Raw genomic sequence first — 13,454 nt, 5'->3', positions numbered from 1 at the left:
AATAAATACAGTGTTAAGTAACCTCCTTAGAAAGTTTCACCTGGGGAGACGGGGTTAAGATGGCGGAAGAGAAGGACTGGAGCTCAACTTCTCTCCTAAACACAACAAAATGCACAACTAAAGGCTGAGCAGTCTTCAACCAAATGGCCCGGAAACCTTCAAAAAAGATATCCTACTCCAGAAGACAAGGAGGAGGCCACATCAAGAGGTAGGAGGGGCAATTACACGATATAAGCAACCCCATACCTCCCGGGTGGGAAGCCCCACACACTGTAACTGGTTCACAGAGACTCACCTACAGGCGTGAGAGGTCTGAGCCCCACATCAAACCTTCACGTGCGGGGACCTGGCACTGGGAGAAAGAGCCCCTGGAGCATCTGGCATTGAAGCCCAGTGGGGCTTGTGCGCAGAGGCTCCATGGGACTTGGGGAAACGGAGACCCCATTCTTAAAAGGCGCAGACAGACGTTCACGTGCACTGGGTCCCAGGGCAAAGCAAAGTCTCCATAGGAATCTGGGTCAAACCCTGACTGCAGTTCTTGGAGGACCTCCTGGGAAAACAGGGGTGAATGTGGCTTGTTGTGGGGGAAGGACATTGGAAGCAAAGCTCTTGGGAATATTCAGCAGCTGTGCCTTTCTCTGGAGGTGCCCATTTTGGGAAAATCTGGCCCCACCCATCAGCACTGAGAAGCCCCAGGGCAAACAACAACCCAGGTGGGATCACAGCCCCACCCCTCAGTAAAGTGGCTGCCTAAAGACCCCTCAGGCACATAGCTGCCTCTAATCCCATCCAGAGGCAAAGCCTCACCCATCAGAGGGATTAGAATCAGCTCCACCTACCAGGGGGCAGGCATCAGCCCCTCCCATCAGGAAGCCTACAGCAAGCCCCCCATACCCACTTCAGCCACAGGGGGGCAGACACCCGAAGTAAGAGAGGCTACAACTCTATTATCTATAAAAAGGTCACCACACCAAAAACCTATAAAAATGAAAAGACAGAGAACTGTCACTCAGATGAGGGAGAAAGGAAAAACCCCAGAAAATCAGCTAAGCAATGAGGAGATTCTCAGCCTCCAGGAAAAAGACTTTAGACTGTTGATGCTGAAGATGATGCAAGATATTGGAAATAAACTGGAGGCAAAGATGGATAACTTACAGGAAACACTGAGCAAAGAGATACTTGAGCAAAGATATAAAACTTAAACAAGAAGAGATGCAGAAAAAAAATTTTTTTTTTTGGCTACCCCGTGGCATATGGAACTCCCGGGCCAGGGTCAGATCCAAGCTGTAGCCTCAACCTAAACTGAAGCTGTGGCAATGCCAGATCCTTAACCCACTGTGCCGGGCTGGGGATCAAACCTCCGTCCCAGCACACCCAAGATACGGTCAATCCCATTGTGCCACAGCGGGAGCTCTCCAACATTTAATTCGTAGTTTTACCTTATTATAATTCTGATCATGGCACAATTCATAAAGTAAGCCATGGAGTTATATATTTTTGATCAAAAGAGATCTTAGGATCATTTTCGTCTGATGTAGAATACAGATTTGGGGAGATTTTGATGTCATTGCTACTTATAGAACAAAAGGTATAAGAGATATTATGTTTACAAAAAGCCACAGCAGTTTTTAATCTACCAATTTCATGGATAAGCAGAAATAAACGTAAGGAATTCTTGTCTATTTAAGCATGAAGCCAGAGACCTATGTGCTTATTTTCCAAATCAGTCTTTAAGATTTCTTTTTATGCTCTTTACCTGGTTTGGTTGTTTATGACAATCATGAATAGAATTCACTAACATTAAGGTTATTAGGATTAAAAACGACAACAACAAATAATGCCAGAAGTTTTCTAAATCACAGGCTAGCTCTCTACTATGATGCAGCATCTTTTAGCAGTTGCAGAGCACAGCTTTCTGAATCCGTAGCCATCTGAGCAGTCCCAGAGCTCAAGAGAGAGGCTTCTGGTGCCTGAATGCACACGTCCATGGTTGAGGAAGCCAGGCAGCCGGCCCAGGGGTGGAGCCCGCCTCTCTCCTCAGCTCAGGGCTCAGGGCCTCTGCACTACTTGGCAGGACTGGGATTTTGTCAGCCCAAGGAATCAATGGGAAATGCGCTGAGTGCTTTTATTAAAAAAAAAAAAAAAAAGAAAGAAAGAAAGAAAAGAAGAAGAATGTAAGCCCTAAGCTTTGAGACCAGCATCCAGTCTGGACTTCCTAAGTCACACCAGTGCCCACACAGCCCTTCAATAATTGATGCGTTTTCAGGTCAGAAAGACCAAATACATCAATCAAAGACACTGTTGTCCCTAGGGCTCATTCATTTGCATTCTAAGTAAGACCCACGGTTTGTGGGTCAAGATGTAAACAGAAGACTGATATGTGGCCCAACATCTCAGGCTTCCGAATGCTCTGGGCTTCAGAGGCAGCTGTGAGGGTTGCCTACGAGCTCCTCCTATGCGCCTGACAAATGCTTGATAGAAATCTGTGCATGGGCGTCGGGGGAGATTTTGCTTGTACAATGCTGTCAGGCGGTGACCTTTCTCATTTACTATTTAAAGAGCTTTGCTATGAATAACTGCGAAAATTTATCTGGGTGCCATTTAATGGAAATCCTCAAAGGCTTTGGAACAATTTCATTTACACTGAAGCAACAGAAGGCAATCGAAACATCCTGATTCCGTGAACCAGGCTTTCCAGCCTATCCAGCCCAGCTCTCACTTACCGTGTCAACTTTTCCCAGCCCCCCTTCCCCCTCAAAATGTTTCTGTTTCTTTATGTTCGAAAATGGAGAACATTCTGCTTTCTTCTTTCCACGTCGTCTTCAGGCAGTTCTGAGGATGAATGAAACCGGGGCCCGTGGGAAGTTATTCTCGTGACCACAGCTTAGATGACGGAGGTAAACGGAGAGCTTTGAAAAGGGCACAATTTCTTTCCCACAAAGCTTACCCAAATCATACAAAGCCATTTTTTTTCCTGCCCTACAAAATCCAAATTGCTCTTCTCACATTGCAAAATCATTCAGTGGCTCTCACCAGCTAGACACGGGTGAGATAACAACAGGCTGTGTGCAGAACAGACACTGCCTCACTTATCTTCCCACATGCACACTCACGTCCTGAATGAGCTAAAAAGTGTGTCCAGTATAAGCAAAATGCATTTAACAGGAGAAGCCCCCCCCCCCACATTCCTTTAGTGTGAGCTGGCAGTGGAATGAGAGGCCCTGGGCCAGAAAGACGGGCGGGGGCAGGGTGTCCAGAGGTCGTGGTCCTGGTCCACAGATTGGCCTCGGGCAACAGGAGTTTGCGGCATGTTAATGGAGTCAGTGGTGTCATGCACCCAGGACTAGTGACATCATTTGTGAGACCCAGTGCAGAATGAACATGTACGGCCTCTTGTTTAAAATTCTTCAGGGAGTTCCCGTCGTGGCGCAGTGGTTAACGAATCCAACTAGGAACCATGAGGTTGTGGGTTCGATCTCTGGTCTTGCTCCGTGGGTTAAGGATCCGGCGTTGCCGTGAGCTGTGGTGTAGGTCGCAGACGCGGCTTGGATCCCGCGTGGCTGTGGCTCTGGTGTAGGCCGGCAGCTACAGCTCTGATTCGACCCCTAGCCTGGGAACTCCATATGCTGCAGGTGCAGCCCTAGAAAAGCCAAAAAGCAAAAAAAAAAAAATAAATAAAAAATAAAAGCTCTTCAGAATGCCAAGACCCCCTCAGAGCAACAGAGCATTAGAGCGAGTGTAGGACCCTTCTAAACCTGGGGACCACCCGGCTGGCCTCAGGTTTCTCCTCTCATAGCCAATCCCTTCAGGGTTCTCTCACTTCAGAATCCACGAGGAAACAGTCCTTTTCTCTTTCACCATTTTTGCCTTACGCTTTTTCCTCAGAGAGTAGAAATATTATTAAACTAAGAAACTGCTGATGGTAAAACATGGGCGTGTTACTAAATAGGGTCTCTAGATCAGTCTGCACGCCTTGCTCGCGGACCGTCTGGGCTTGAACATAAGGATCTCTGGGCTTCAGCTTCTCTCCATTTCCCTGATCACGAGGAATCCCAACCACCCTAGCAGCTTCCTGCGCCGCAGTCTTCTCTCTGCCCACATGCTCAGATCCCTCTGCCAGACGACTCGCTGCTTCTCTGTTTATCCAGGGAGCCCCACTGGTGAACAGACAGGACGCGGGGTTTATAGTCAGAGCTGGGTTTTTGTTTGGTTTAACAAATACATTTTATTTGGCAAATATGAAGTCACTGATTCTCATAACCACCCGGTGAGGACAAATATGCTCATTGTCACCTTGTTTCAAGATGAGGCAACTGAGGCCCAGAGAGGTTAAGTGACTTGCTCAGGGTCACACAGTGGGTGAGTGGCCGAGCTGGGTGTGCCTGCCCCCTCTCCCTCTCAACGCTCCTCTGTGCTGGGTCGCTGAGCTAGGTGGCCTCTCCTTACACTCGGTGGGTCACAAGGACAAACACCAAAACTCCCTCGACCTCAGTTCCGTCACAAATGGGAATTATAGGGATTCATGTTCGAAATGCGAGTGAAAATCTTTATAAGGCTCTATGCAAATAGTAACAGTTCTGCAATTTTTACTTTGCTGGAAGGACCTTCCATTATCTGTGGACTCGAATCCAAGATTCTGAGTCTGGCTTTCAAAGCCATCAAAAGGGAAATGAAGCCAGCCTTCCAGGCTCCTCACTGCTCTTTGCAGGCCTATTTTGGTCTTTACATTTGCAAGCTCGCTGATGCTCCAAGCCTTTCCCCAATTCAGAGCTCCTTTTTTTTGTGCCCTGCTTCCTCGCTTCTCAGGTGATGCCAGTCTGATCCGCACTGATCTTAGTCTTTTCTGACCCTGACCTTACCTACCCCTTTCAAGGAAAAGTAGCTTCTCTTCCCAACGTGGCAGGAGACACGTCTCACGTCTAGTGTGTATGTTACGTCCCCCCAACACATAGGCGGTCCTTGATGCGCAGGCCGTGGCCAGCGATGTTTCATATCCGCCCAGAGTCTCGTCCCAGCACTGGGCACATGCTGGGCCTCGGGGTACACTTGTGGATTTGTTTCAATGTGTGCAGCACACAGCAAGGACTCCATAAATTGTATTTTTAGAGACAATCTGTTATCACATAAGGACTACCAGAAATTACTCATACTCTGTGTAAATGACCATGTTTAGGAGCTGGAATAAGGAAGAGGGAAAGAAAATCCTGAGACTGGTTTGTTTGTTTGTTTTGAGCTGAAAGGAACGATAGAACTTCTAGTCCCACTGTTTTCACTGCGGTGTCACAGAATAGGCGTGAGGATTGCTGAAAATACGTTGTTATTAATGATAGTTAATGTGTCAAGTTCGCACATGCTTTACTACATTTTATGAATTGAAGTGGATTTCAGGTTTCTCCGGGGGTAAACTCCTTTTTATTCAGTTGTTTTCTTGACCGGGAAGGATAAGTCTAATTCCTTTTCGAATGAGGTTTACGGGGCTCGGAGATGGGAAGAGGTAGCAGAGGCTACATTCAAGGTGTCCTTGTCCCCTGGGAATGGTCCTCTCTCTGTCCTCAGATTCTCCTCCATCAGCAAATCAGAAAGAATCAGTGACTGAAAACCACAATGAAAGAGCCCAGGAAAGTCCAAATTTCCTTACTCACAAAGCAAAGTGTTTGTCTCCTGGTTAGTGATCAAGGCTTGGGAAAGATTTCTTTGGGGAGGCAAAGCAAGGAGATTTTATGAAACTCCCTATTTCCTGGCCCTCTGTTATGAATCATTCTAGAAAATATCTAGTAAATACCCCTCTAGTAAATATTCTAGTAAATACCCCTCTTTTCCTGAGACTTTACCTTGTCTTTGTACAAATATCCATCCTTGCATATAGAGAGAAACCCAAAAAGTCTAATTGAAAAACAACAAATTACATCAACACAGACAGAGCCTCCCCCATTTCCATCTGTAAGAGCAGAATAATTAGCTTATTTTTAAAATTTCAGAACACTCGGACTGTTTGAATAGTAGAACTGAACGACTTTCTGAGGAATTTTCAGAAAACAAAATCTGTATAAATGCAGTTTAAAACTAAGATTCCTTCAATGAGGCCCACTCTCAAATCACTCAGATTGCTTAAAATCTAATTGTTTTTCAGAGATCTATTTAGTACATAAGATATATTTTGTTCCAAAATTTCAAGTTAAACACTTGAAATGTCATTATACTTTAAATACTCAGTATCTCAGTAAGCATCTTATTTTTATAATTTTTTAAGCTCATGGCTTAGACAAGGATAGCCTACATTTCTTTTTTCATAACTTTGTGTCATGTGGCAGAAGGAAACATAAAGCAAAGTGTAGCTGGGTTTTCCTTTCATTCACTAATTATGTTATTATATTTTTATAAAAATTTTTTGCCATTATAGTTGATTTATAGTGTTCTGTCAATTTCTACTGTACAGCAAAGTGACCCAGTCACACACACACACACACACACACATATTCTTTTTCTCACCTTATCCTCCATCATATTCCATCACAAGTGACTAGGTGTAGTTCCCTGTGCTACACAGCAGGATCTCATTGCTTATCCACTCCAAATGCAATGGTTTGCATCTATTAACCCCAAACTCCCAGTCCATCCCACTCCCTCCCCCACCCCACTCATTCACTAAGACTTTTAATAAGCCCCTCAGATACCTGGAGAATAGAGGAAGTTTTGGAATGAATGTCTTTTCCTCTTTTCCACCTTTGCAAAAATCATGTCAGCCAAATATTACAAGATTGAGGGCTGTCTTTTTTTGTTTGTTTCCAGTTAAAGTGAATTTGACCAACTAGGGGCATGTTGGCCCCACAATAAAACTATGGCTCAGGTTTATGATCGGGAAGAGGCCAAACACCACTTGTCAGTGAAAAGCTTTGCTTACTGGAATGAATCACTGAACTTCTGAAGCTCAGCTCAGTTGTCCAAGGGTCCATCAGTTTTGCTGGTGATAAGAAACCTGGCAGTGTAGGCCGAAAGCGTGGGGTGATGAACAGCTAAATAGGAAAAGTGCTTTGCGCCCTGAAATGTGATAATATGATCTTCCTAGAGAGATTCATAGTTTAACTTTCCTCATGATCACACAGAATAAACTCATCAGCCCTATAAAGAATTCAAAATAGCACCTTCCTCTCCCCACCACACGAAAAGCCATAGAATGTTGTGATTTACAAGGAAGTAAGAAAAATGGTTTAAACACTTTAAAGTCAAGTTTAGGAAGAGAGATTAGCCCAAGACAAATGGTGCATTTGAATCCTATAAAAATAAAACCAGAGTAAGGCTCTGTCCAAATAAGACATTTGAAAGAAGAGGGGTAAGAGATTTTCAGACTTGAATTACCTGAATAATTGCCTCAATGTGCTATTTGTTTTGTGTGTAGCAGCCACTGCCCAGTTAGCCTAGAATCATAGAGCGCTGAAGTTGGGCACGTCCCTCAAGTTCATCCAGGCCAACAGTGTTCGCAGACACGAAAACGGAGACCCAGTGGAACTAAGGCTTGTCCTCACCACTCTGTAGGCACCTCAGCTCCTGGGACTCTTTGTTATGAAACACCAACTATAGCTTCTTATTTTGTATAAATCGGACTTTATGAAACAACTGTGTTCTGACAAAAATGTGACTTAATATAATCTGAATGCGTAGACTTTCTCTCCTATTTGGAAGACTTAAGAAACAAACCAAATACACAGATCCTAGGAAGAACTAAATGATAAGCTCTAGGAGAATTTATCACTCAGGCTTGTCAGGGAGTGTATTTTCTCTCAACGCAGACTCTCCCAATTCCAAAAGCCAATAACAAGGCAATGTCAAAACTCAGCAGTAAAGTTACTTTTAAGTCTAGAATGAGATCATTGGGTTCAATAGACAGACTCAAGTATCACTTAAAACTGGGCCTGCCTGCATGTAATAAACTGTGGCTCTTGGCTGTGTATTACCATAACTTCTCTGTCAACTTCATGGTGTGTGTGTGTGTGTGTGTGTGTACACACACAGGCACACACAAGCACTCCTCATAAGCTCTGAAAATGTTGGACCCAAATATTGGTGGAGGATTTCATGGAACAGCTAGAAACCCATTGTAATTATGCTGTGAACTTAGATTTTCCATTTGTGACCCTTTCTGCAGTGTTCACATGAGAGCCAGAGTCTTATTCAATTTATTCATTAAGGAAATATTTACTAGAGAGTTGGTGAGTTCCAAAACACTATGGCAGATGTTCACAATGTGAAGGTAAAAGGGACTCGGCCAAGGATTACCCAGAGTGGGCTCCATCCCTCTATCCTGTCGGCACAACAGTCCCTTTGTGAGCCAGAAATCACCTTATATTTTATGTTGTAGACATCATTCTGTCATGATCAAGTATATCCCCAAATGCCAAGTAACTAGATCTGACAGATAATTAGCTCAAATGTTCACTTTCAGGCTAATGTTGATAGCAAATACAAAATAACATTTGAAAATCGAGTTAATAAACATGATGTATAACTAATCACATAGCAGTTGCCCAGGGAAATTCAGATCAGGTGCATTTCCAGCCCCCGCTCAGTGATGACGATATGTATTCTGATGGTCTCTTTCCAGGGTCGACAGACACATATGCCTTGCTGATGTCTTAAATTACCTGTGTTTAGAATAGGGTGCTCGCTGCACATCACTTTCATTTCCGTTCCTCCTCAATTAATCTTTTTAAAGGATGAGATAATCCAGTGTGCTAAGCACCAACTCTCATTCTCCAGGAAAACACTCTACAATGAGACTATTCCAATAGTTTTGCCAACCTGTGAAGGCCACATGAATAAACTGAACATATCGCGCATATAGCAAATAAATAATCTCAAGAGAGGATAGTTGTTTTGGGTCCTCTTGTCCATTGCACGAATCTCAGATCCTTCATTATGTTATACATTTGTGAATGGAGCATATCTGGCAGATATATTCTGAGGTTCAACCAATGCAAAAGCCAAACAGGTCACTTTGCAATAATTTCACCATAATTATAGCAACAAATGCATCTCTCTCTCTCCGGCTCTCATTGGTTTTGACTCTAGTCTTTGGGAATACAGTTACATCTTTAATGAATTCGTAATTTCTATTCCTTGGATTTGCATGTCAATCAGTATCTTATTTCACAAATATAAATTTATTAGATCCCTTGGAGTATTAGATAGAATTCTATAACGAAACCAGTTGGCCGTTGTGTGGGTGGGTGTATATGGTGGGGGGAGTGGGAAATCAGAATTTCTTTCAATTCCTAGAAAGACATCTCTGTTTGAACTGTATTGTTCTACTTTTGATTTTTAAAGGCTGAAATGGACATTAATGGAAAAGTACTGATATGTTTGTAAAAGCATATTTTACCCTTAATATGTACATTATAATCATATAGAGAAAACCTTAATTTGTAAACATGTCAACAGTATATATCAAAACAGAGAGGATGGTTCCGGTAATACTTTATCATTAACGCCTCTCTCAAGATTCTGAAGAATTTTTCTAACTAATTCAAATGTTCATTTTTAGTGAATATTTATTTAGCAATTTAAAGCTAACTACAGCATAAAGTAACTGTATAAACAGTTCATCCAATAAAACACAATATCATTTGATCATATTTTCAAATTTCATTTTGCCTAGTAACAGCCCAAAACATGACATTCCGCTTGTGAAACAATGTCACTATTTGGCACAGAAGTCTACACGAGAGAGCTTGTTTCATTTGCCATTTATTCCAATAACTGGAGAACAATACTTGCAACTAAATCTAACAGTATCTGTACAAGTACTTTCAAGCTAAGATATTGCGAAAAAATTCCAACACACATGCAATGCAATATGTTTACACAATAACATATATTTATTATAAAACCTGTGACTCTAAGCACTTTATAAGACGTGAATACAGGAGTCACTCTACCCTCTAATGCATCATGGCCATATTTGAGAGAGGAGACGCTGCTGAGCAAAGAGTCTTGTGTTCAATGGGGTTGAAATGGGTTGGCTACACGGACTGTTCAGGAATGCTGCCGTGCCATCGTAAAATAACTCCATACTTCAATTCACACAAAACTGCAGCAGATTTTCAAGTATAAGCCCTTAGCAACCAAGAAACCGGTAGCACAAGCAGCACTGGCAAAACACACTCTTATTATGCAGATGGGCTCCATTTTAAGCAAAGTGGATATCGAAAATCCAAACATACAAAACAGAGAAGTTAGACTGATTATCTGTATTATAAAATGGTTTTCTGCTTTATAAAAGGATTCACAAGTTTCCTCTAAATGGCAGCCCCCCTAATGCATTGAAAATACAGTTGAACTTACAAAACTTCAATTTACACGTGACTTTTTGCACAACCATTGTGAGAAGCACAGCACACCTATATACAGTACTTAATTTTCTCTCAGGATTTAGGTAAGTCTGTCTTTTACTGTCTTTGTAAAAGACACTCAAGCCAAAATGTTATATTTTAAGCCACTGAACTATAAAGCAAATATTTCCTCTAAAAAACATGGATATTCCAGATAATGGAAGCATGTTTGTGATTTTTGTATTTACAGTTCTGGGAGTCATCTTTACAATGTAGATCTTTAGATAGCACACGCATACAGCTATCTTCAGGCCATACGATTGGGCCCTATTCCGCAGAAATGTGTTTTATTTGATTTTTGTGGTTTTTTTTTTCTTCTCCTTTTTAGCTGTGTAACTCTAAAGAGATGTTAATGGCGATTACACAGTAGCTAGCCTATGCTGTATCGCTTTTATACTTCATTGCACAGAATCACCTTTAAAAACCCGATTTCCTGCATTTCATTACTGTTCCCACTGTTTGTTCTGGGTGACTGTCATTCAGATAAGGTTCTCTTTTAATAGCATTACGTTCTCGGCGGGAGGGGAGAAGAGGGGTGTTGGGGATGAGGGGGTCAGGCAGAGATCCTGGCATCTAGGAAAGGAGCACTCAGATATTTACGGAATGACTGAAGAAATGATTGGATTGGGAGAATTGTCTGGAAGGCTTTCTTCACTCTAGCATGCAATCCAGTATGTTTCTGGAATGTGCACAATCAAAATGAATTTCCAGCATCTGAAAACTCACAGAACCTTCTTCTCGTTCATCATACACTTTTTGTAAGATCCATAAAATATTGAGCCCTTGATGACATGGAAATATTCAGGAAAATTAAATCACCTTAGAAGTCAGAGGACTAAGCAGAGGAAACTAAGCAGCCACGTCCTTACTCATCAGCTGCTGGAGGCAACTAACAAGGCACACAGGTTGACCAAATTAGACTTTTGGCAATTGTGTCCAGACTGAGAAGTGGTGCTTTTGCGTGTTCCAATACAAACTCAGACACAGGTATATTCAAAAACAGTGGAAGCAACTAATTGAGAGCTAGCATCAAAGGGAATTACCATTTGCCAGACATGACAGATCTGTTCCAGGCAGGGCCAGGGGAGATGGTATGCTGCTGGCTGGAACCATTTCGCTGCGCTGCATTTGAAATAAAAGTGAACTAGCAAAATCCAGCTGTAGGAGATAAAAATAAAAATCCTAAAATAAAATATGTTTGAAAGCACTTGCGTGGATAAAGCAAAACAATACAGTCAGTGGGGATGCTAATAAGTTAATAAACCTAAACGTGCTTGTGATTGCATTAGAAATAAAGCTTCAAAGTATATAGTGTATTATGCCTTTAAATGACATAGTCTGGGCCACATTCAAAGGATTTCATTTGAAAACCCAATACAAAATAAAGTAGAAATTGAAGAGGCATGAGAATATAAAATAAAAGAAACCGTTGTTATTATAAGCAAGAGAGTTTATGCTTCGGAGTTCTTCCAGGAGGCCTCTTTAAAATCAGGTAGTAGGCTATCTCTGTTGCAGATTAATGAGTTAGTTTTTCTATGGATTAATGGCATTTTACAGTAGGAATGACTTCATTTTCAGAAGAACACTGATGTGGAAGCACCACATCAGTGGTCCTAGTCATAAAGTTTGAGCCAAAAAAAAAAAAAGTATCTTAATAGAATATGTCGACTAATTTGCCTTCATACCACTTCTCCAAATACCTACCTCTGCATTCTGTATTTATCATTTCACCCAACGAGAGCAGCCACGAGAGGATTTTTGAAACTCTTACATATCTAAGAGGAGGTGGTTTCCAGGAGCTATCTCCAGGTTCAACCAGCATCCCACGCTCTTGCTCCTCGTCTAAGAAATGGAAAATCTCTACTCGTGACCTTCCTTGTAGATCTTTCCGGCCCACCATCTTCAACTTTGATCTAATGGATTTAAGTAGGAATTGTGACCTCTAATCAAAGAATGAACAAGTGAGCTTGTAGATATTCAGAGATTTTCGGGTATTACAGGCATTTTCTTCCTGAATGCCCGTGGCATTTATATATACACGATTACCTTCCATTGTCAAAAAAGACTATTTTGCACCAGTAGTTCTTAATCCAAAGAATTTGGATTTAAGTAATTTCTAATTGCAAGCCTATCACATGAATTGTTTATAGTGACAGACAATATACTATTAGTCATTTTGAAGCTTTAAAAGTAAGTTATCAGAATCCACTTCAATCTCCACATGATAATAAAGGATTATTATGTGCAGTAACCTATTTATGAAAAGGAAACAGTGTGCTTCTTTCAGACGCCATCAATTGCTTTAATAAGGAATTGAAAAGCTGGACTACTTTATATGCAGATCACCATCCCAGTTGCATAAGGATTTACAATAGACAAAACAAAACTATTTTTTGTTGTGAAGAAGGGCTGTTTGTTTAAATCACACAATAATATTTGCATCTAAAAATTATTTACAAGCTAATAAGGCTTCACAAATGTTATATAGACGTGGTTAGTTAAAATGATTTTAATGCCAAGACCAAAATGAAAAGCTCGCTGAAGCCGACAAGGCAAAATTCAAGTAACACATATGCCTGAAAGAAGGCAGAAGGAAAAAAGATGCTTACTTTCTTGGTTTAGGTACTTATTAATCAGGTTGTAGATGCAAATAGTGCATGATTTGATAGCACCCCGTTAACGCTTCCATGAACTCAAGAGGGAAACTCGGCTCTCTCTAAAAATGTGAACATTGAGTAGGATTCTGAGGCTAGCCTTTAATCCTAAAAGAAATGGAGAGTAATGTATACATTTGTCTCTGCTGCTGTGAACTGGCAGAGAACTTGTTTGGGACGTTTTCATCTCACCTTTGAAGTCTTCCTTCAAGGTATTTAATGGCTCATATGTCTTTACTAAATGAGGTGTGTGGCGGCCTCTACTGGTGTGTGTTTATAGAAAAATGTTTCAATAGGCAGAGAAAATATTAATTTCAATTAAAAAGTTAGAAATACAGACTCTTTCATTTAAATATATAAAAATATCTAATTTAATGCAGAAAAAATATATTACAAGTTGTGTAATGTATTCTTA

General features: G+C 41.4%; 1 long non-coding RNA gene across 1 annotated transcript in view; it reads right to left on the bottom strand.

Annotated features, from left to right (window-relative positions):
* Positions 1-13,454, bottom strand: part of LOC110257660 (uncharacterized) — a 283,513-nt gene that overhangs the window by 9,354 nt on the left and 260,705 nt on the right. The window lies entirely within an intron of this gene.

Source organism: Sus scrofa, chromosome X (assembly GCF_054392235.1).
Source record: "Sus scrofa isolate SSC_HxYL_T2T_F1_AM1 chromosome X, Sscrofa_HxYL_maternal_Yorkshire_Landrace_v2.0, whole genome shotgun sequence".
NCBI classification, from domain to species: domain Eukaryota; kingdom Metazoa; phylum Chordata; class Mammalia; order Artiodactyla; family Suidae; genus Sus; species Sus scrofa.
This window is presented reverse-complemented; position numbering and strand designations above follow the sequence as displayed.